Source organism: Erpetoichthys calabaricus, chromosome 4, assembly GCF_900747795.2.
Source record: "Erpetoichthys calabaricus chromosome 4, fErpCal1.3, whole genome shotgun sequence".
Lineage (NCBI taxonomy): Eukaryota > Metazoa > Chordata > Cladistia > Polypteriformes > Polypteridae > Erpetoichthys > Erpetoichthys calabaricus.
The window spans coordinates 309,936,395-309,958,457 of NC_041397.2; the positions used below are offsets into that span (position 1 = coordinate 309,936,395).

General features: G+C 41.4%; 1 protein-coding gene across 1 annotated transcript in view; it reads left to right on the forward strand.

Annotated features, from left to right (window-relative positions):
• Positions 1-22,063, forward strand: part of dnajc28 (DnaJ (Hsp40) homolog, subfamily C, member 28) — a 1,235,492-nt gene that overhangs the window by 395,016 nt on the left and 818,413 nt on the right. The window lies entirely within an intron of this gene.

A 22,063-nucleotide genomic window follows, 5' to 3' on the forward strand; every position in this document is an offset into this window, starting at 1 on the left:
TACAATGTAACAAGTTAAGCTCACAGAAGATCACTTCCTCTTCTTCTTCTAAAGGATGGCGCACGAAAAACCGAACCATCTCCGACTCCAACGTCGGCGTAAGTTTCTTATGCCCATACACGAAACGAAAGATATGCAATACAAAAATCTGTACTTACTGGTTAGAGGAGGTGCTGGAAATTATTTCCTTGTGCGTCAATACACGTTTCTGCACACCGCACCACTTAAATTTTTCCAATTTCACTCCGAATATTGTCCTTCAGTTCCTCTAATGTCTTTGGATTACTGACATACACTTTTCCCTTCAGATTGCCCCACAGGTAAAAAGTCGCAAGTAGATAAGTTCGGTGATCTTGGTGGCCACAAACCTTTGCTGACAGTTCGTGCCTCTGTGAAGACGTTGTGAATTCGAGAAAGTGACTCGCAAGAAGTGTGACATATCGCTCCATCCTGTTGAAAGACAGAGTACTCGTGTTCTTCGTGGGATCAATTATGTGCAAAATTCCTCGAAGATTCCCTTATACATTGCAATGATGACTGTTATCTCAAAAAATATGGGACCCACGATCCGTGTAGCAGAAGGGGCTTTTCATGAATTCCATGGGGATTGTCTACTGACCAATATCTGGTGTTCTGCGAATTTACATGTCCTGATGGATGGAACCACAGCTTCATCACTCATGAAATATTCCAATCCTCTGTTGCAAAGAATACTTCTTCCGGATTTCTTTCATGCACGTCTATACCCACTGGCTCACAGCTTCCTTACTAATGCATAGTTGGGGCTGCTGACCCCGTTGTGACAAACAAGGCTCCACGATCGTGACGGCACCCGCTTGTATAATAGCTCGAGCCAGCTGGTTGGAGACGGTTCGGTTTTTCGTGCGCCACCCTGTACTTTTTCTTCTTCCTCAGTGATGCATAGAATGCGGATCAATAAGATTTCTCTGTAAGATCAGATGAATAGATTTCATATTTTCAGAATCTTCTATGAGCCACTTTTTTTGAACACATAACTCCAGTCCTCAAGTCCTTACACTGGCTCCCGGTTACATTTAGGACAACTTTCAAAATCCTTATCACTACTTACAAACCTGAGTACACATTAAGATTAAGATTCCAAAGATGAATAAAAATAACAGTGGAAGGTTTTAGTTTCAGGACCTTGAAGCTGTGGGATGGTCTGCCAGCTACTATAAGAGATGCCCCTTCAGTTCTCAGGCTGAAGACTCACGAGCACATACTGCAATTAGTGACGCTGATTAGCTGTGTGTACTGCATCTCTCTTTGCTAGTCTTCAGAGAGAGGCCCCGGATATTCTGTAATAACTCCCGTTAGGATGAAGAAATCTGAACAAAACAACGTGCAATGTGCTCCTCGGTATATGGAGCCCCTTCGTTGGAGCGCTGAGGTAGGCGCCGGACAGCCGTTGCGACGTTTAACCTTCGTTTGCAAATTGTGGGTGCCTACCGCCCGTACCCCTTCGCTCAGTCACTCGACTTCTCAGCAGGATGGTGGTGTACCGTATTGAGCAGCATGTCTTCATGGTGCGAACTTACCGGGTCCCTAATTCGTTTAAGCGATGTCAGAATCAACTGGATGATCGTGAGTTAACGGAAGGTTACTACCTGCAAGATGGAGCAACGTGTCACACATCAGGCAAGGAGCATGGCAGAAATGGAGTCCTTCTTCGGCAACGGGGTCATTTCAAAGGGGCTTTGGACACCACAGTTGCTTGATCCGACACCACCAGACTTCTTCCTTCAAAGGAAAAGTCTATCGGAACAAGCATCATGCTGTGGAAGATGTGAAGGAAAACATCCAATGTTTTCCACTAGACGCTTGCCGATACGTTCAGGAACATGGAGCGCCATGTCAAAAATGTGTCTGGGCAGAAAACGGAAACCACTTCCTTATCGCATGTAATGCAATCGATTACACAGACGTCAAGCTTTATAGCAAATTTTTTTGGTTCAGATGGCTTCACCCTAATGGGAGTTACAACCGAATATTCAGGGCCACTTTCGAGTGAATCTCCCTGTATGATTGTTATAAACTGTTACTAGAGCTCACCTACTCTGTTTCTATGCTCGGTATCTTCAGGTGCCGCTGCTCTACTGTCAAGTTGTCTGCCTGCCAATGGAAAAAGTCATCTCAGATAAAGGAGCACTGGAAAAATCGAGTGGGAAGGTCCTTTCATCCGATTGGCTGGCCCAGCACTGACTCAGCTATAGAATGGCCAATGGGATAGGGGGTAGGTGGGGTGGCTTGTTGGCTGCGGTCTTCAGGACTCTGACTGTGTCTGGCTCGTCTCTGACTCCTTTTCTCCAATCTGGCTGTGGTTCTACAATCAGCTGATGGACAGATGTTGTTCGTTTCTATTTATATTAACTCACTTCTACTTGGTTTTGATGCACAGTAGGGTCTCACTTATCTGACATAAACGGGCCGGCAGAACGTCGGAGAAGCGAAAATGTCGGATAATGGGAGGTGTTAAGAAAAAGCCTATTAAACATCAAACTATGTTATAATTTAACACATTACGAACCTAAAACCTAATAATCGGTTCATGAACGTCTCTGAAAACGTACAAATCTGGTTATGACCAATAAGTTTGCCAAACTTTTGCATCTGTTCAAAACCACACACTAGGTATAAGAACAAGCCAGTTTCCCTTTTCGGATTGTGTGCGCCTTTGATTTCCGCACGTGTTCAGTCTTTCCCTGTGCATTCACTGTGCTGCAAGAGAGAGAGAGCGTGAGAGAGACACAGACAGACACACGTGTGTGCGAGAAAGAGACACACACGCACACATGTGCGAGAAAGAGACACGCGCGTGCGCGTGAGAGAAAAAGAGACATGCACACGCGCGCGCAAGAGAAAGACAGACACGTACACACGCACACGAGAGAAAGAGAGACACACGTGCGCGAGAGACACACGCGCACACGCGCGCACGAGAGAGATACAAACGCACGCGAGAGAGAGAGACACGCACACACGCCAGAGAGGGCTGGCCACATAATCCACTGTAATCATGTTTTACAATAAAACAACAGAAAAATTTAACTGAAAAAATGAACTTAGCAACAAAAAATGTACTACGCTCACGTTCGCATCTTGCATCTTGTTTTTTTTTTTTTTTGTGGTGGGATGTCGGATAATACAGAATGTTGGATAAGCAAAGGTTGGATAAGTGAGACTCTACTGTATTTGAACCAATTTGTATCCTTATATATGATAATAGTTCTGTATTTAGTGAGCATTATTATCTGTTCTTTACATTTTGCCTTGACAGTTATCGTGCTGTGATCAAAACAAAGTCGTTTCTACTGTCGCATCATATTTCTGAGGTGGCCACGACAGATTGGACATCAAGTTCTGTGAAGAGGATTACTCGTGTTCTATTCTGTGTCTTGTATTTCAGCCATTTTGTGACTTCCATTGAACGCCCAAACTATCTTTAAGGGGGTCTCTCTCTGAATTGCCTTTTTGGGAGTTTTTTTTTTTTGTCTTCCTAGGGAGTCAAGGCTTGCGTGGCTATCAAAAAAAATCAGGATTTGTTAAAGCCCAGTGAAGCATTCCTCGTGTGAAACACATTTCTGTTACAAGGGTCTCTCCTGGGTCCGCTGCTCTTTTCAATCTCCATGCTTCAATCAGGTCAGGTTATCGCAAGGCATAATGTGAGCTACCACAGCTATGGTGATGACACACAACTGTATTCTCAAAAGCGCCTGATGACCCCGACTCTCTTGATTCACTGACACAATTTTCTCAAACTAAATAAGGAAAAAACAGAAATCTCATTGGCAAAATTAGATATAGTTGAGAGTATTAGAAATAAACTTGATCCATTAGGCTTAAAAGTCAAGACCAAAGTAAAGAATTTAGGGGTAACTATTGACTCTGATCTGAATTTGAAATCACATATTAATCAGATCACTAGGACAGCATTTTTTCACTTAAGAAATATAGCAATAGTTAGACCTCTTATATAATTGAAAGATGCTGAGAAATTAGTTCACTCTTTTGTTTTCAGTCAACTAGATTACTGTAACGCACTCCTCTCACGACTACCTGGAAAAGACATCAATCGATTACAGTGAGTGCAGAATGCAGCTGCCAGAATCTTAATTAGGAAAAGAAAATCCAAACACATTACTCCAGTCTTGATGTCACTACATTGGTTACCGGTGCCATATAGAATTGACTTTAAAATCCTGCTGATGGTTTATAAAGCCTTAAATAATCTGTTCCATCCTATATTTCAGAATGTCTCTCACCTTACATTCTAAATTGTAACCTTAGATCTTCAAATGAGGGTCTGCTTAGAATTCCAAGAGATAAACTTATAAGAAGTGGCGAGGCGGGCGGCCTTCTGCTGATAGGCGCCTCAAATCTGGAATAGCTGACCGATAGAAATTCACCAGGCTAATACGATGGAGCACTGCTAAAAACTCATTACTTTAACTTGGCTTTCTCAGAGCTTCATTTTACCGTAACCCTGATATTCTGCATATGCATTGGATTATCATTTCTATCATATCTCCACAATCCGTACCAACCCCTACTTTCTCTGCTGTTCTTTTTCCAGGTTTCTGTGGTGGTGGTCTGCACCCTCACCACCTGATCAGGGCACTGTGCAGTCACTACATTGATATATTGAAGGCCACATGACCATCATCGTCTAATTCTTCTTCGTGAAGCCTGAGAACCGTGAGGACTGATTGAGATCATTAGGGGGGCTGGGTGGTCTTGTGGCCTTGGACTCCCTGCAGATTTTGTTTTTTATTTTCTCCAGCCCCTCTGGAGTTTTTATTTTGTGTTTTTTCTGTCTTCCTGGTCACTTTATCCTTTGTTACTTAGTATTGCCTAATCTTATTTTTATATTTTTCTTTCTTCTTCTTGTAAAGCACTTTGAGCTCCATCATTTGTATGAAAATGTGCTATAGAAATAAATGGTGTTGTTATCAGCGCAACTGTGGCACAAGAATTTCACTAAACTCTTGCAGTGTATGTGAGTTTAAAGATCTCTCATCTCTAATTTACTTACTAGAAAAACGAAAGCATTTACCTTCTTCCGCTGTGCTCTTCTTCTTCTTTAATGTTCTATCTCAAGGAAATCTGCAGTCACAATCCCACGATGGTTCACACCAGAGCGCTGTGATTTGATGTTGATTTACGGTCTTGACGTTTTAAAAACTTTCTTCGCTGTATGAGGGTCTTAAAAGTTCTTTGAGGGAAGCCACGGCCTCTTTTATATTCCAGATGGAACTCTGAGACGCGTCTCATTTTCTCTCCTGCGACATTTGACTATCAGACCCTCAGAGACGTTGACTTTCAGGACCAATTAGACTTTGGGGTTTTTGCCGTCTGCTATGATGCTTGGCAGGTGGGAAGTGCCCAGGAGTCCAATTAAGGCGAAACAATTCCCTAATAGTAAGCCATTTAGTTTCTTTCTTCCTTTTTTCTGCATTCTTTCTGATAGCCGATTCTGTCTGAAGAAGCTGTTGATCGTTTGTTGGACAATCCCATACCAGGATGCTAACCTCTCTTTTTCATTTTAATTTTAATTTTAAGAAAAGTCAGACCTCTCCCATTGATAGGATGCACTCCACAAAAAGTCTGTGCAAAGCAAAAAGGAGTTTGGTTTACAATTGTCCAATCACACACACACACGTAATCCTGATGGGAATGTGCCATTGAGTCCAGCAGACCTGTTGATTTCATTTTAATGTTAAGAGCCGTCAGACCTCTCCCATTGATAGGATGCACTCCAAGTCTGTGCAAAGCAGAATGCAATTTGTTTTACAATTGTCCATCACTCACACACACACACACACGTAATCCTGATTTGAATGTGCCATTGAGTCCAGCAGGCCTCATCAGTTCTGCTCACCTAATTTTCCAGCTGTGTCCTCATTCTGCCTGAAGAAGATGTTGACGTTTGTTGGATTCCCTACGCCAGGATGCTGACCTCTCCTTTGTTAAACTGTTCACTTCATTTTAATTTTAAGAGCGGTCAGACCTCTCCCATTAGCAGAATGTACTACACCACAGTTTTTATTTTTAAACATGATCCAATTTGGTTTACAATTGTCCATCCCACACACACACACACACATAATCCTGATGAGAATGTGCTATTGAGACCAGCAGGCCTGTTGATTCCATCTACCAGACAGAGTGGAACAGAAATGTAACAGCAAGGTTTGTCACCGTTTACAGCTGATTACCACCGTCAGCCCCTCCTGTTGACAAAACTCAACATCCCACCTGAAAGAGTTAAATTAATTAAATGGAAGTAAATAATTAATTACATCCATTTCATTTTAATTTTAAGAGAAGTCAGACCTCTCACTTTGACAGGTGTAACCACAAGGGGCACCAGAGAGCTCCAAACCACAGACAGTCTATATAATGTAATAGGAACGAATCGACTCCAACAAATCAAAGAGAGTTGGGGAACTGCCCCGTATGATGTCCAGTGGACTTGATGAAAAATGAGTGACAAAATACAGTAGTGAAATGGAGATATATATACAAAATGGTGACCGGATATGATATGGCAGGAAATGACGTCACAACTGTAGGGCGGAAGTGACGTCATCGTGGAGACCAGCAGGCCTGTTGATTCCATTTTAATTTTAATAGCGGTCAGACAGCTCCCATTTGCAGGATGCACTCCACCACAGTTTGTTTTTTTTAAAACATGACCCACTTCGGTTTAAAATTGCCCATCACACACACACACACACACACACAGACTTATTAGATAGATAGATAGATAGATAGATAGATAGATAGATAGATAGATAGATAGATAGATAGATAGATAGATAGATACTTTATTAATCCCAAGGGGAATTAGAACAATCGTGATGAGAACATCATCAGTTCCGCTCCCCTAATTCGTCCAAAATCACATCAAGTGAAGTTTTGAAGGTCCTCCTGCCTAACGCACTACTTGGCCACTCGTCTCACGTATCTCTAGCTATCTGTGTGAAGAAAACGTTTAAACATTTATGTGAAATTTACATCTAACAAGTTACCAACTGTGTCCCCGTTCCGTCTGACGAAGCTGTTGAAGTTTGTTGCGTATATTAATTCAACTATTCGATTAGTTCAATTAATCAAATTGAAGTAAATAGTTAATTACATTCATTTCATTTTCAAATTTAAGAGAAGTCAGACCTCTCCCATTGATAGGATGCACTCCACCACAGTTTGTGCAAAGCAGAATGGAATTTGGTTTACAATTGTCCATCACACACACACAGACTTATTAGAACAATTGTGATGAGAACGTGCCATTGCGTCATCAGTTCTGCTCCCCTAATTCCCCCCAAATCACATCAAGTCGAGTTTTGAAGGTCCTCCCGCCTACCGCACTACTTGGCCATTCATCCCAAGTGTCTCTGGCTCTGAAAAAAACTTTTTCTCTGAAGAAAACTTTTTAACAAGTATGTGAAATTTAAGGGCTGCACAGTGGCGCAGTGGTAGCGCTGCTGCCTCGCAGTTAGGAGACCCGGGTTGCGTGGAGTTTGCATGTTCTCCCCGTGTCTGCGTGGGTTTCCTCCCACAGTCCAAAGACATGCAGGTTAGGTGTATTGGCGATCCTAAATTGTCCCTAGTGTGTGCTTGGTGTGTGTGTGTGTGTGTGTGTCCTGCAGTGGGCTGGCACCCTGCCCGGGATTTATTCCCTGCCTTGTGCCCTGTGTTGGCTCCAGCAGACCCCCGTGACCCTGTAGTTAGGATATAGTGGGTTGGATAAGAGATGGATGTGAAATTTTCATCTATTTACGATGTAAAATGAATTTACATTTCATTTTAATTTTAAGAGCGGTCAGACATCTCCCATTTGCAGGATGCACTCCACCATAGTTTGTTATTTTTTAAAACATGACCCAATTTCGTTTATAATTGTCCACCACACACACAGACTTATTAGAACAAAACGTTTAAACATTTATGTGAAATTTACATCTAACGAGTTTCCAACTGTGTCCCCGTTCCGTCTGACGAAGCTGTTGAAGTTAGTTGCGTACATTAATTCAAATATTCGATTAGTTCAATTAATCAAATTGAAGTAAATAGTTAATTACATTCATTTCATTTTCAAATTTAAGAGAAGTCAGACCTCTCCCATTGATAGGATGCACTCCACCACAGTTTGTTCAAAGCAGAATGGAATTTGGTTAACAATTGTCCATCACACACACAAACACACACACAGACTTATTAGAACAATCGTGATGAGAACATGCCATTGCGTCATCAGTTCTGCTCCCCCCAATTTGTCCAAAATCACATCAAGTCAAGTTTTGAAGGTCCTCCTGCCTACTGCACTACTTGGCCACTCGTCCCACATGTCTCTGGCTGTCTGTGTGACCAGGGGATGACAGTGGGCAGCCCCCATGGCTGGCTACAGTGCCACAGGTTTGGAGCATGGAAGCTCAACACTGCTGAGGCTGTGGCCACCACCAAGGGGCACATGGAGAATTACTGAGCCCTCCTCTGCAGGGCTGCCACCACGCCTGGAAGTGTGGCCGGAAGGAGATTATGGAACACTTGGAGAACTTCCGGGTGCTCTATAAAGGGGTCTGCCTCCCTTCATTCAGGATTCCTGAGTCGGGAGATGGAGGACAGAGCCTACAGGAGGAATAGTAGAGGTGGACAAGAGACATAAGAGAGAGAAAGGAAGAAAGAAGGACTGTGATTTGTGTATTAGTGCTGTGTGCTGCTTGTACTGTGCTCTGGGTTGGGGAATGAGACAAAAGCGTGTGTTGAGATGAACTTGGGCTCTGTGTTTTACTGTGTCTGGGGTATGGGGGGCTGCATGCCCCCTGGTGTCCACAATAGACAGATGTGAAAGGCACTTTATAATAGATAGATAGATAGATAGATAGATAGATAGATAGATAGATAGATAGATAGATAGATAGATAGATAGATAGATAGATATGAGAGGCACTATATAACAGATAGATAGATAGATGTGAAAGGCACTATATAATAGATAGATAGATAGATAGATAGATAGATAGATAGATAGATAGATAGATAGATAGATAGATAGATAGATAGATAGATAGATAGATAGAGAGTTCTAAAGGGGAAATTAAAAAAGCATAATATATGAATATTATAACAAGCATACAACTGGAGATTGCATACAACAATACTGGAGAGCTGCTGCTGCTGTCCTAGCACTGTTTTCACACTGCGTCTAATCTAATGTGTCCACTGAGGTGTTACATTCCATTGTACACTGCTATGTAATAAGCAATAAAAATAATAGGTTATCAGCTCAATGTACCTGAAATAAGGAAATATTTTTAATTTAATATAATGTCTTGCTTTATAGACCTTTGGTCACATGATTTCCACATATAGTAAAGTTAAGCATTTCATAGAGGTGGTTCCAGTGGGCTTCTTGTGATTCAGCAGTGAGGACAGGTCCTGCCAGACTGTCTCATTTATTTCAGCTAATTGCCACCATATATCACCAGAAAATGTATTTAAATATAACACGAGTACTTCAAATATGTGTAATATTCAAAATACCAGCTATCTTAGTTATGGAGAAAGTAAAGAAGAAACCAAAACAGTAAGTGACACAGCATAACCAATCTGAGCAGTTTAGCACATCATGAACATTTTATGATGAAAGAAGAGCCAATTTAGCATTATCTCTTCATAAGGTTTATTTATTTATATATTTGTTATCTTTTTACTGAATGTGCTATTAGTTTTTTTATTGCAAACCAAACAAGAAACAACTATGCAAATAATTCAAATGCAAGAATAATGATAACAATCCCAGATCCCTATTCAAATTAAAATAAAGGAAGAACCTTTCCTAAAAGTCAAAAAAACAATAAAGAACAGGAGTTATGAAATGCCACAAATCACACGTATCTCCTCACCCCCTAAGGTCCTGTAGTATGAAACAGAATAGAATAAAATAGAATTGAATCTCTAGTTGGTGAATTGGCAGAAAAAAACAGTAGAAATAAGAGGAGAAATGGAGTGAGGTACCTTAGGGGTCTGTCCTTGGGCCCTCATTACTGTGTCTGACTTATTTTAATGACATTGATTCTAGTATTGTTAGTAAACCTGTCAAATTTGTAGATGATGCTAAAATTTTAGGGATGGCAGAAAGAATTTAAAAAGACCTGAGGCCTCATGTATCAACAGTGCGTACGCACAAAAATGTTGTGTACTCCTGCTTCCACGCTCAAATCGCGATGTATAAAACCTAAACTTTTCTCCACTCGGTTTTGCAAACAGACTGCACCCAGTGTCAAAGCAGTGCTACTGTTATTGTGTGATTTCCCTTTCTTTTTTAGATCCACATCCCTGACGCGGCTTTATCAAAGACACTGAAATTATCCGCATATTGTTTGATTGCAATTAACCTGTAACAATATAATGGTCCACGGAATGACCAAACTATTCCAAATACCATAGCTGCTTTAGCGTTGTTACTCTCAAGTATTTATCCCACTGTATCTGAGTGTGGAATCACAGCTCTACAGCAGCTGATCAGAAAGAGAATTATCGGTATACAGCATCAAGCACACGCTGCCTCAGCCATGCTGTCTATTTGAACTGTTCCCATACGGAAAACGCTTCACAGCCTTTCCTGTATGGACCTGAATGGTTCAGGGTTCAGAAACAGTTTCATCCCAAGAACTATAAATGCACTCAATCAGTCCATCAAGTGCTCCTTGTACAACTGTCTGTACTTAGAAGTACAATCACCTCACTGTAAACTTGTGATACAGTTATAATATTGCACAACCTGAGCCACTTTATAAAGCGCGTATTTACATATGATGACGATATCATTTTAAAGATGAAAGCAGTAAAATATGTGTATTACATTATACATGTGGGGACACAGTGGACAGCACTAGCAACGAACTGGCACCCCATTCAGGGATTGTTCCTGCCTCGCACTGTATTCTTGCTGGGATTGGCGCGACAGTGGAAGGATCGATGGATAGAATAATTAAACATGTACTACGAAGATATTTCAATGTTCCTTAAAAGTTTTGAAGATTAAAGTTGACATTTCGAGCTTTTTTCCCACTATGTGCCTATTTTTTTTTCTTTTCTCTGTATCCTAATAAGCTTTCATATGACGGTGGGCTACGACTCGCCTATTCACATTTACTTTGATATCTGACAACTTCTTATTTATTTCGGGCACTGTGTGACTTTGTGAACGTGAGCTTTTGAGTTTCTCCGATCCTTTGTCACTCGATCAACTTCCTTTTGTTGATTATATCACTGTTTAAACCAACAAATAGTACGTTTTTCTTTGCCTCCACTTGGTATTCTCTGAAATTCTTTTATTTCCCCCATGCTTTTGCCATTGCCTTTTCACAGAATGCTGAGCTTAAGGGCTATTTATATTGATTTGCATATTCAAAGAGGCGTAACATTTCACGCTGACCGGGATTTATGTAGCAGAAGAACGTGGAAGTTGGCGGACGCATAGATTCATGCATCTGGATTTATTTGTGCATACACACATTTCCGCTTTTGTCCGTACGCCATGTTTTAGTGTGAATTCTACGGACGGTGTTATGCATAAGGCCCCTTGACAAGCCTTGGAACACATGGAAAAAATAGAAAAGTGCAAAGTGCTAAGCTTAGGCTAAAGGAATGTCAAGTATAAATTCAAGGTGGGAGACACCGTCATACAGGAGGCAACTTCTAGAAAGGATTTAGGACTTTTATGTTGACACAACATTTTGATTGAGTAAGCAATGTCAGAAGCAATTAAAAACTGTTGAATTAAAGTCAAGGGACATTATGCTCAAATTATATGAAGCACTACTAAGACCCCCATGTGTAGTATGGTGTACAGTTCTGGTCACCACACTACAAGAAAGACATAGCAGCATTTGAAGCCATGGGGAAGAGAAGAGAACAACCAAGTGTATCTCAGAGCTTGAGGACATGACCCACTGTGATAGACTCAGAGAATTAAACAATTAAACCTGTTTAAATTTAAGCAGAGGGGACGGTGTGGGGACCTCATCCAGGTATAGAGAATCCTCCAAGGCTCTGATAGAGGAGATCCAGCAGAGGTCTTTCAGCTTAAAGGTGAATCAGGCACTCAAGGACACCTAGTGGAGACTAAGGGGAAGTGCATTCAAGACTGAAGTCAGGAAGCACTTATTCACACAAAGAGTTGTGGGAATCTTCGACTAATTTAATTAATAAACTAGATATGCAAAGAACTACCGTATATACTCTCCCGCGGATAAGTCGGCGCTTGATTTTACCGTATAATTTCCGGTGTTTTATAATGTCTGTCGTATAAGTTGAATGCGGAAATCTCACGCTATTGATAAAAGAGATTATGATATGCTAACACCCACCTGAGAGGGTAACCATGGAGCACACGGCCTTTATTTTCTATGTATTGTGCCTACGTGACCACACAGTAATACCCGAACTATTCGGTGGCGACGTTTACACTGTTTTGTGTTTTTTGTATCTCACACCCTCATACACCTTTATAATAAGAGCATCCCTTATCTACGATGGAGCGTTCAATCAGAAGAAAATATGAAGCTGGTTAAATGAAAAGTCGTGGAAGTAGCGAAAGAAATTGGTAACTGTGCTGCAGCAACAAAATTCGATAACGTCTGAGAAACTGGTGCGAGATTGGAGGAGGCAAAACAATGTAAAAAATAAAATAAGTGTCTTATTTTTGAACGAGTGTATAAGTCGGGGTCTGATTTTATGATCGATTTTTATATGCGAGTATATACGGTAAGTAACATATTTGGTGTAATAAGATTCTACATCACCTTGGGTGTCTGCTAAATAAATTAATAATAATAATAATAAAAGTAATGATGAAGATATGATACCACTTTTCCATTGTTGCCATGTCATGATGAAATCTTACGCCATGTTCAAAAATGACTACACCAAGATTAGCAGGAAAGAAGTCCATGTGTGAACACAGAAATGTAATTTTTTAGGGAGATGCTGCACTTCCTGGCTTTGTATGCTTGAAGCCTCCGCTGGACATAGTCTGGTGCTCTGTAGTTGCCCACAAAGTCTTCAGATACCTTCCATGTGATTTCCTTCAGCCACACTAGCTGATCTTCTAACCACTCGTCATTGATGACGTTTCAGATTTGTGGACCAACCAAATTGCCTTCCTTAATCTTGGCATCAGTTATTCATGGACATGTCAGTCTCGATTATATGGAAATCCGTCACCTTCCCTGTTCATCGTTTTCACAAAATTTTTCATCAGTCCAAGTTTAATTTGAAGAGCAGGCAAAAATCTTTTGTATCTCACACCCTCATACACCTTTATCGTAAGAGCATCCCTTATCTAGCTTTTGATCAGAAGAAAATATGAAGCTGGTTTTAAATTAAAAGTCGTTGAAGTGGCGAAGGAAATTGGTAACTGTGCTGCTGCGACAAAATTTGATTACGTCTGAGAAACTAATGAGAGATTGGAGGAGGCGAGAAGATGTAAAAAAAATAAATAAGTGTTGTATTTTTGAATGGGCGTATAAGTCGGGGTCTGATTTTATGATCGATTTTTTGCCTTTCAAGACCCGACTTATACGCGAGTATATATACGGTATCCTGATTTTCAACGCAATCTTTACTAATCTTTACTGTTACTCCATTTTCTTTTCTGGTTCACCTGATCAAAGTCCTGTGCGGCCACCTGTGATGTTTGAACAAAAGTGGACACCCCCAAACCTGCCACGAGACCCACTGTGTCAAAACGGGGTTTGGGTGAGGGGGTTGAATTTTGCTTTGATTTACAGGAGTAAATTTGTGCCTCACTATCTGGAATTATTCTAATTTTGACAGATGCCCTTTATGGCTATTCATTGTTTGTATGGCCTCGTTGCCGATATATTAACTCTTTCAGGGCTGATATCGACTTTTGTCAAAATTCAGGGGTAGAGGACAGTAATCAGCTGTAAACTGTGACAAAACTTGCCCTTACATTTTAGTTCGACTCTCTTTGCTTGAAGGAAAGTTACATAGCTTTGCTGATTTAACCTTAATTCCCTACGTGTGCCTGAGTAGCGAAGAGCAAACAACCTCTAAAATGGCATCAACATCTGGCAAGAGACCAAAGTGAATGTACAAAGCAAAATACTCCATGGACATTTTACGTAATTTCATTGAATAGGGCTCTTACTTGTTGGACTCCAAGTTTGATGCAAGTGATCTGGAGATGGATATTGAAAACGAAAGTGAGGTACCAGCATCGTCTGATTGGTCGCCAGCTGATCCTGGTCCTGAACACTCTCATGTAGCTGATGCGCCTACAGCAGTGTTCACCTGGGAGGACCACCACTTATGATGACAGGAGGTACAAACTATATTGCGTCACACTGCGACCACCACCCACCTGCTGTGCGAAGACAGGTAGGCAGCCAGCTCACCGTGCATTGCTGCTGATTATCGAGACGCCCCCGCGCAGCCACTGCTGCCAGATATGCTGAACATGCATCAACAGCAGCCACAGCACATAGCAACAGACGTTTTATGTTAATTTATGTGTGAAACCAGTGCACTGTGTGTTTTTCAGAAAACTGATTTTTTTGGAAAAAATATTCAGCCCTCAAAGAGTTAATTAAGCAGACAGTTATGGCTGATTAAGGGGAAAGAAAAATTAACTGCTTGCAAGCTACTTAGGGTTAATAGCTGACAAAGCCGTTTTGCTATAATGGCAGGTTATTCATACAGGCATCTGTCATAAGACAGGGTGCAGTAAGCTGACCGTCCTCTTTAGGAACGCGGCTATTTAACACAGGAAAGATGACCTTTCCTTCTTTAGGGTCTATCTGACAAGTGAAAGAAATAAGAACAGATGGCCCATTAGCGTAATAAAATAAAATGCTTAAGTAAATGATATTATGCTTTTTGATTAAGTAAGGGGAAGTGGGAGGAAGAAGAAATTAAAAAAAGCCAATCGAAAAATGGAACTTTGCTCTTCTGCCTTGCAACGTAGAATCCAGGTACTCATCTGTGACTGAATAAAAATCTAATTGATTGAACCTGTCCTGTCTTCCTCAGGAGGAACAATCTGGACTCTTACCTCTAGATTTGTTCTTTGTGGCATCTGATACTAAATAAATTGTACTTGCATCGCTCTGCCCAGCCCCTCCTTAAATTCCTTATTGACATCACGAGTCGGATGGCATTAAATCTTCTAAATTTTAATGAGACCTTTCTGCTGTGGCTCAATATGCGAAATCCATGATTATAAATTTAGGTGTGATAATGGACTCTACTTTAAAACTGAATAGCCATGTGAACGCGGTGGTAGAATCTTGCTTTATCCAATTGAGGTGTTTGTTTTATCTAAACGCAACCTTGAAACAGGGATACCTGCTTTTATAACCTCTCGTCAAGACTACCGCTTCTTTTTGGAATTAGCCGGGCCTCTGTTGCTCGCCTCCAGTTGGTGCAAAATGCCGCTACTTGATTATTAACTGGTACAAGCAAGCAGGAGCACGTTACCCCAATTTTGGCTTCCCTTCACTGGCTTCCAGTTTGTTTTTGAATCCATTTTAAGATCCTTGTATTTGTTTTGAAATCCTTTAACAGTTGTGCCCCATTTTATCTGCTGTATCCATATGTACCATCTCGCTCTCTCAGATCAGCAGACCAGACGCTTTTTTACTTGTCCCTAAGACGCGATGCAAACTTTGATGTGATCGGGATTTTTCAGTTGCAGCTCCAAAACTCTGGAAGGATTTGCCATTGCACGTTAGGTGGGCTCCTTCACTTGCTGTCTTTAAATCTTATTTAAAAACCACACTTTTACTCCTTGGCCTTTGACCCAATGTGAGATGTTGACTATCTGTTGTAAGAGTTGAATTTGAACCCTGGTCCAATGTGCACCTAGCAATTGTCTGAGTCTCACATCCTTCTGAGCTTATACTTAAAAGCTGATGCTGTTATTTTATTATTTATTACTATGATAAATGCATTTTTTGTTATTTATATAAACCTTAAGAGGAAATGTTATATTTTTTGGTATAATCATTGTATTGTTATGTGCTAGGACGGCACGGTGGCGCAGTGGGTAGTGCTGCTGCCTCGCAGTTGGGTGATCTGGGGATCTGGGTTTGCTTCCCGGGTCCTCCCTGCGTGGAGTTTGCATGTTCTCCCCGTGTCGGCGTGGGTTTCCTCCCACAGTCCAAAGACATGCAGGTTAGGTGGATTGGCAATTCTAAATTGGCCCTAGTGTGTGCTTGGTGTCTGGGTGTGTGTGTGTGTGTCCTGCGGTGGGTTGGCATCCTGCCCAGGATTGTTTCCTGCCTTGTGCCCTGTGTTGGCTGGGATTGGCTCCCGTGACCCTGTGTTCGGATTTAGTGGGTTGGAAAATGGATGGATGGATGGATGTTATGTGCTAAGTTTCCTGTTGATGGCAAACTTAGGAAACAGATGGCTCAGAACATAAAAATGAACGGGCATCCTGGTGTTCTTTTAACCCTCCTGAAAAGACGCGTGCTCTTAAGGACTATAAATCAGCCGAGTTGTCACGGTTGATTGTAATTATTTAATTGTTTTAGGGCTGTTTTTATTTTCCTTTTCTCCAAGGGCTGAATCAAAACTAAAAAGGCAATGGTTTCACAATACAAATCAATCTAAAATACGTATTTATAACAAATGTCACTCTGTTTTATGTTCCATGAGCCTCTACAGTGTGTAAATTCACAGACTTATTACGTACTGTCCTCACAGGTGGCGCAGTGCTAGTGCTGCTGCTTTGCAGTAAGGAGACTGTGGAAGATTGTGGGTTCGCTTCCCGGTTCCTCCCTGTGTGGATAGCGCTTTGAGTACTGAGAAAAGCGCTATATAAATGTAATGAATTATTATTATTATTATTATTATTATTGCTGTTTGTCTCGTCACTTTCTGGGAAAAAAAAACTGTTACCCGTCTTTCGTGTTCTCTTGTATCCAAATCAGAGTTTCATAAGCCAGAGTCTGATTCTGTAATGATACACAAAAATAAATAAATAAATCTACTCTCTACAGTGCATCCGTAAAGTATTCCCAGTGCTTCATCACTTTTTACACATTTTGTTACGTTACAGCCTTATTCCCAAATGGATTAAATTCATTTTTTTCCTCAGTATTCTACACACAACACCCCATAATGACAACGTGAAAAAAGTTTACTTGAGATTTTTGCAAATTTATTAAAAATAAAACAATTGAGAAAGCACATGTACATAAGTATTCACAGCCTTTGCCATGAAGTTCCAAATTGATCTCAGGTGCCTCCTGTTTCCCCTGATCATCCTTGAGATGTTTCTGCAGCTTCATTGGAGTCCACCTTGTGGTAAATTCAGTTGACTGGACATGATTTGGAAAGGCACACACCTGTCTATATAAGGTCCCACAGTGGACAGTTCATGTCAGAGCACAAACCAAGCATGAAGTCAAAGGAATTGTCTGTAAACCTCCGAGACAGGATTGTCTCCAGGCACAAATCTGGGGAAGGTTACAGAAAAATTTCTGCTGCTTTGAAGGTCCCAACGAGCACAGTGGCCTCCATCATCTGTAAGTGGAAGAAGTTCGAAACCACCAGGACTCTTCCTAGAGCTGGCCGGCCATCTAAACTGAGCGATCGGGGGAGAAGGGCCTTAGTCAGGGAGGTGACCAAGAACCCGATGGTCACTCTGTCAGAGCTCCAGAGGTCCTCTGTGGAGAGAGGAGAACCTTCCAGAAGGACAACCATCTCTGCAGCAATCCACCAATCAGGCCTGTATGGTAGAGTGGCCAGACGGAAGCCACTCCTTAGTAAAAGGTACATGGCAGCCCACCTGGAGTTTGACAAAAGGCACCTGAAGGACTCTCAGACCATGAGAAAGAAAATTCTCTGGTCTGATGAGACAAAGATTGAACTCTTTGGTGTGAATGCCAGGAGTCACGTTTGGAGGAAACCAGGCACCGCTCATCACCAGGCCAATACCATCCCTACAGTGAAGCATGGTGGGGGCAGCATCATGCTGTGGGACTGGGAGACTAGTCAGGATAAAGGGAAAGATGACTGCAGCAATGTACAGAGACATCCTGGATGAAAACCTGCTCCAGAGCACTCTTGACCTCAGACTGGGGCGACGGTTCATCTTTCAGCAGGACAACGACCATAAGCACACAGACAAGATATCAAAGGAGTGGCTTCAGGACAACTCTGTGAATGTCCTTGAGTGGCCCAGACTTGAATCTGATTGAACATCTCTGGAGAGATCTTAAAATGGCTGTGCACCGACGCTTCCCATCCAACCTGATGGAGCTTGAGAGGTGCTGCAAAGAGGAATTGGCGAAACTGGCCAAGGATAGGTGTGCCAAGCTTGTGGCATCATATTCAACAAGACTTGAGGCTGGAATTGCTGCCAAAGGGCATCGACAAAGTATTGAGCAAAGGCTGTGAATACTTATGGACATGGGATTTCTCAGACTTTTTTTATTTTTAATAAATTTGCAAAAATCTCAAGTAAACTTTTTTCACGTTGTGATTATAGGGTGTTGTGTGTAGAATTCTGAGGAAAAAAATGAATTTAATCCATTTGGAATAAGGCTGTAACATAACAAAATGTGGGAAAAGTGATGAAGCGCTGGGAATACTTTCTGGATGCACTGTATATAAAATCCTAAGCCTAAAAGTGCAATGATTTTATGTCACCTTTTTTGTCACGCTTTAAATTGGGCTTATTTTAAAACCTACATACAGTATACTGTATATGTTTGGTATCATTCTTTTCAGAATGTATCGAACTTTAATGTGACATTGTTAGATTTTCAGATTCTTATTCCATTTTTAAATTATAAACGTAAAAATATCAAGAACTCACGTCCTGCGAGACGAGAATTTGTGCCAAGAGAATTAACCATACCTGGGCCGGAAATAAAAGACAAAGTGTAGGACATCTGCTGTACAGGCTTTGAAAATGTTCAAAGTGCCGCGTGAGATGAAGATCACGCATGATGGCAGCAGCAGCTGATCGAGCAAAGAGGAGATAAAAAACCAAATGTATTTGTTTCCCATTGTATCACCGTTTAAGAGGGGGCTTCAGAGGAGCGACTGCTTCTCCTTGGGGTGTGTTCAGCCCTCCTCTTCACAACACGAGGGGCAGAGACATGAAGTGGCTAGCGTGTAGTGCAGGCCGGGGGGTTGGCAAGTGAAGTGAGCAGGGGGGGAACCCCCTAGTAAATAAACAGTCAGTCAGGCAGTCATTATCCAACCGGCTATATCCAAACACCGGGGTCTGCTGGAACCAATCCCAGCCAACACAGTGCACAAGGCAGGAACAAATCCAGGCAGGGTGATAGCCCACCGCAGGGCACACACACCCACACACCAAGGACAATTTAGAATCGCCAATGCACCTAATCTGCATGTCTTTGGACTGTGGGAGGAAACCCACGCAGGCACGGGGAGAACATGCAAACTCCACACGGGGAGGATCCGGGAAGCGAACCCAGATGGGTCTCCTTACTGCGAGGCAGCAGCGCTACCACTGCGCCACCGTGCCGTGCATTCGTTTCACCCTCTCGCCCGAAGCTGATGCCATTCTAGACGTTGTTGACTCTGTGCTACTCAAACACACACGCTGGGAATTCGACGTCGCATCAATGAGAACTAAAAGTCCTCATAGCAAAGAGAGTGTACTGTTCTCGTCTGTGGTGTTTGAACCTAAACCTAAACAGCAGCCAAACTCTACTTCACAAAAGATTCATAGAGTCGGGAGGTAGCGCCTTGCTCCAGTTTTATTTCAATTTTATGAAGTGAGAGTGAAACTGTATAGAAGCAAATTACAAATAATTACCGATTTAAAATAAACAATATAACTTCACTATATACTTATCCAATTAACTTAAAATAATACTTACAGGCTTTGCTTCGATGGGACCAAAATATTGACTAATCGTGAAACAAGCTGTCTAGCTGTGACTTCCTGTAATTCTATTTCCACTTCCTTACAACTATTTACATGAATATTCATAAAGTTATATTAATATTCCTTTGAACGACAAACAGCTATTCTGCGAGGCAGAGCAGAGTGTCTACCTATAACGTAATGCTGAGTTTTATCGACATTTACAGCTGATTATCACCTTTACCCCTGCTGTCGACAAAAGTCAACATCCACCCTGAAAGAGTTAAGGTATCTACGTTCGTCATGTCCCCATTGGCAACTACGTGTAACCAATCATGTTAAAAGTTTTCGGAATATGTAATGAAGTCTTTTTTCTTGTTTTTGAGTAGTGACCTACTAAAGTAGTGACTGGTGACCTAATCAATGAATTGCAATGAATAGCACAAAGGACACTTTTATGTTTGCAAAAACACTAACATGACAAGCTTTTGCCCTCTTGCGAGATTTCGATAAAGAATAATTATTGACGTTTTCTCCTGCCTGTGTTTTATTGCTTAAATCGACGCATTGTCATGGTGGGGGTGTCTGTATTCATAATTTTCTTCCATACTGTGTACTTTTTTGTTATGAATTTCTTTAGCTCTTATGTGTTTCTGTTTCTTTTACCCTTTTGGTTATCGTGTGTCTTACATGTTGGGTTTTATTGTACAGCACTTTGGTCAGCCTTGATGTTGTTTTTAAAGTGCTGCAAAAATAAATAAATAAAGATGTACTGAAGGATCTCCTCTCATTCATCACATTTCTTTTTTAACAGTCCTAGATATAATTCTTCTGGTCCAATATGAAAAAAATCATGGCCCGATATTAAGGAACAACCTTAATAATCACTCTGCCCATTTTGCAGGATTTTCCTGATGCCCTGTTTATTTAGTTTGTGGTATTTCAGTTTTGTAATTAAAAATGTGTCCGAGGAGTGCATAATGACATGGTAGACACCCCAGATTTCTAAGGTAATGGCCGCCCCATTCCCCAAAGTCCTCCAGAGGTTAGATACTGCTGGATCACGAGTTGATGCCTACTCATAGCTGTGAAGTCCATCCTGGAAAGTTTACTAGTCAAAGAATTTTGCACATCATACCAAAGAATTTAACAATGTTGCAATTTGTCGGCTTATTCAGTTTTTGGGGGTGACTTTGTTAAAGTTCTCTGGTTGACTTTTCTTAACCCAGGATGTTGATTCTTGTATCAGAATTGTGATGGATTGTGCTATTCTAGTTATAAATATCCATGTTGCAGTTTCTTGGGGGATATTTTATTTTGTTATAGAAGGCACTGTTTTCCTCTACCCTTTGCTAAGTAGCTTTGGAGGTTGTGGGGGCGGAGTCAAGAAGGTCATGACCCCAAGAGTCAGCTATCAGTGCACTTCCTCATCGGCGTTGTGCCTCTTTAATGTCTTCTTGTTGTATGTTCTGATATTGACCTTGACTTTTGATTCACGTTTTTAGTACTAGGGTGATGTACCGTGTTAGCCATTATGGATGTATGTGACGCAAGCTTGATTCACGCCTTCATAATTTCAATTAAGATTTTTTTTTGATCTCACGGTTTTGACCTTTGCTACTTTCTATGTATGTCACTTCAGTTCTGTCTCATAAAATCTTCCTCTGCTTGATATAGAACAGGGGTGTCCAACTCCGGTCCTGGTGGGCTGCAGTGGCTGCAGGTTTTCATTCTAACCATCTTCTTAATTAATGACCTGATTTTGCTGCCGATTCACCTGTTTTGCCTTCGTTTTAATTGACGTGACTCAGACGCCTTAGCTGTTGCTTTTTCTTTAAGGATCAGTCAAACAATAACGAGACACAAAACAAGCCGCCAGATGACCGGCTGACCTGAAAATAAAGAAAGGTGAAGGTCTCAGTCACGTCTCTCTGCTCAGGTCACCAAAACATTTTGATGGGGGTCTTAGAACAAACAAAACCAGCAGTCTGCTGTGGCAAAATAAGAGCAGCAAGAAATCCTGATATTCAATAACTGCTTTAATTATCAGCAAGAATTGGCTTCTCATTAAGAAACTGGTTGGAGTTTAACATTCCAATTTAGCTGGTCATCTGTCAGCTCGTTTCACATCTCAGTTCTGTTTGGCTGCCATTTAAT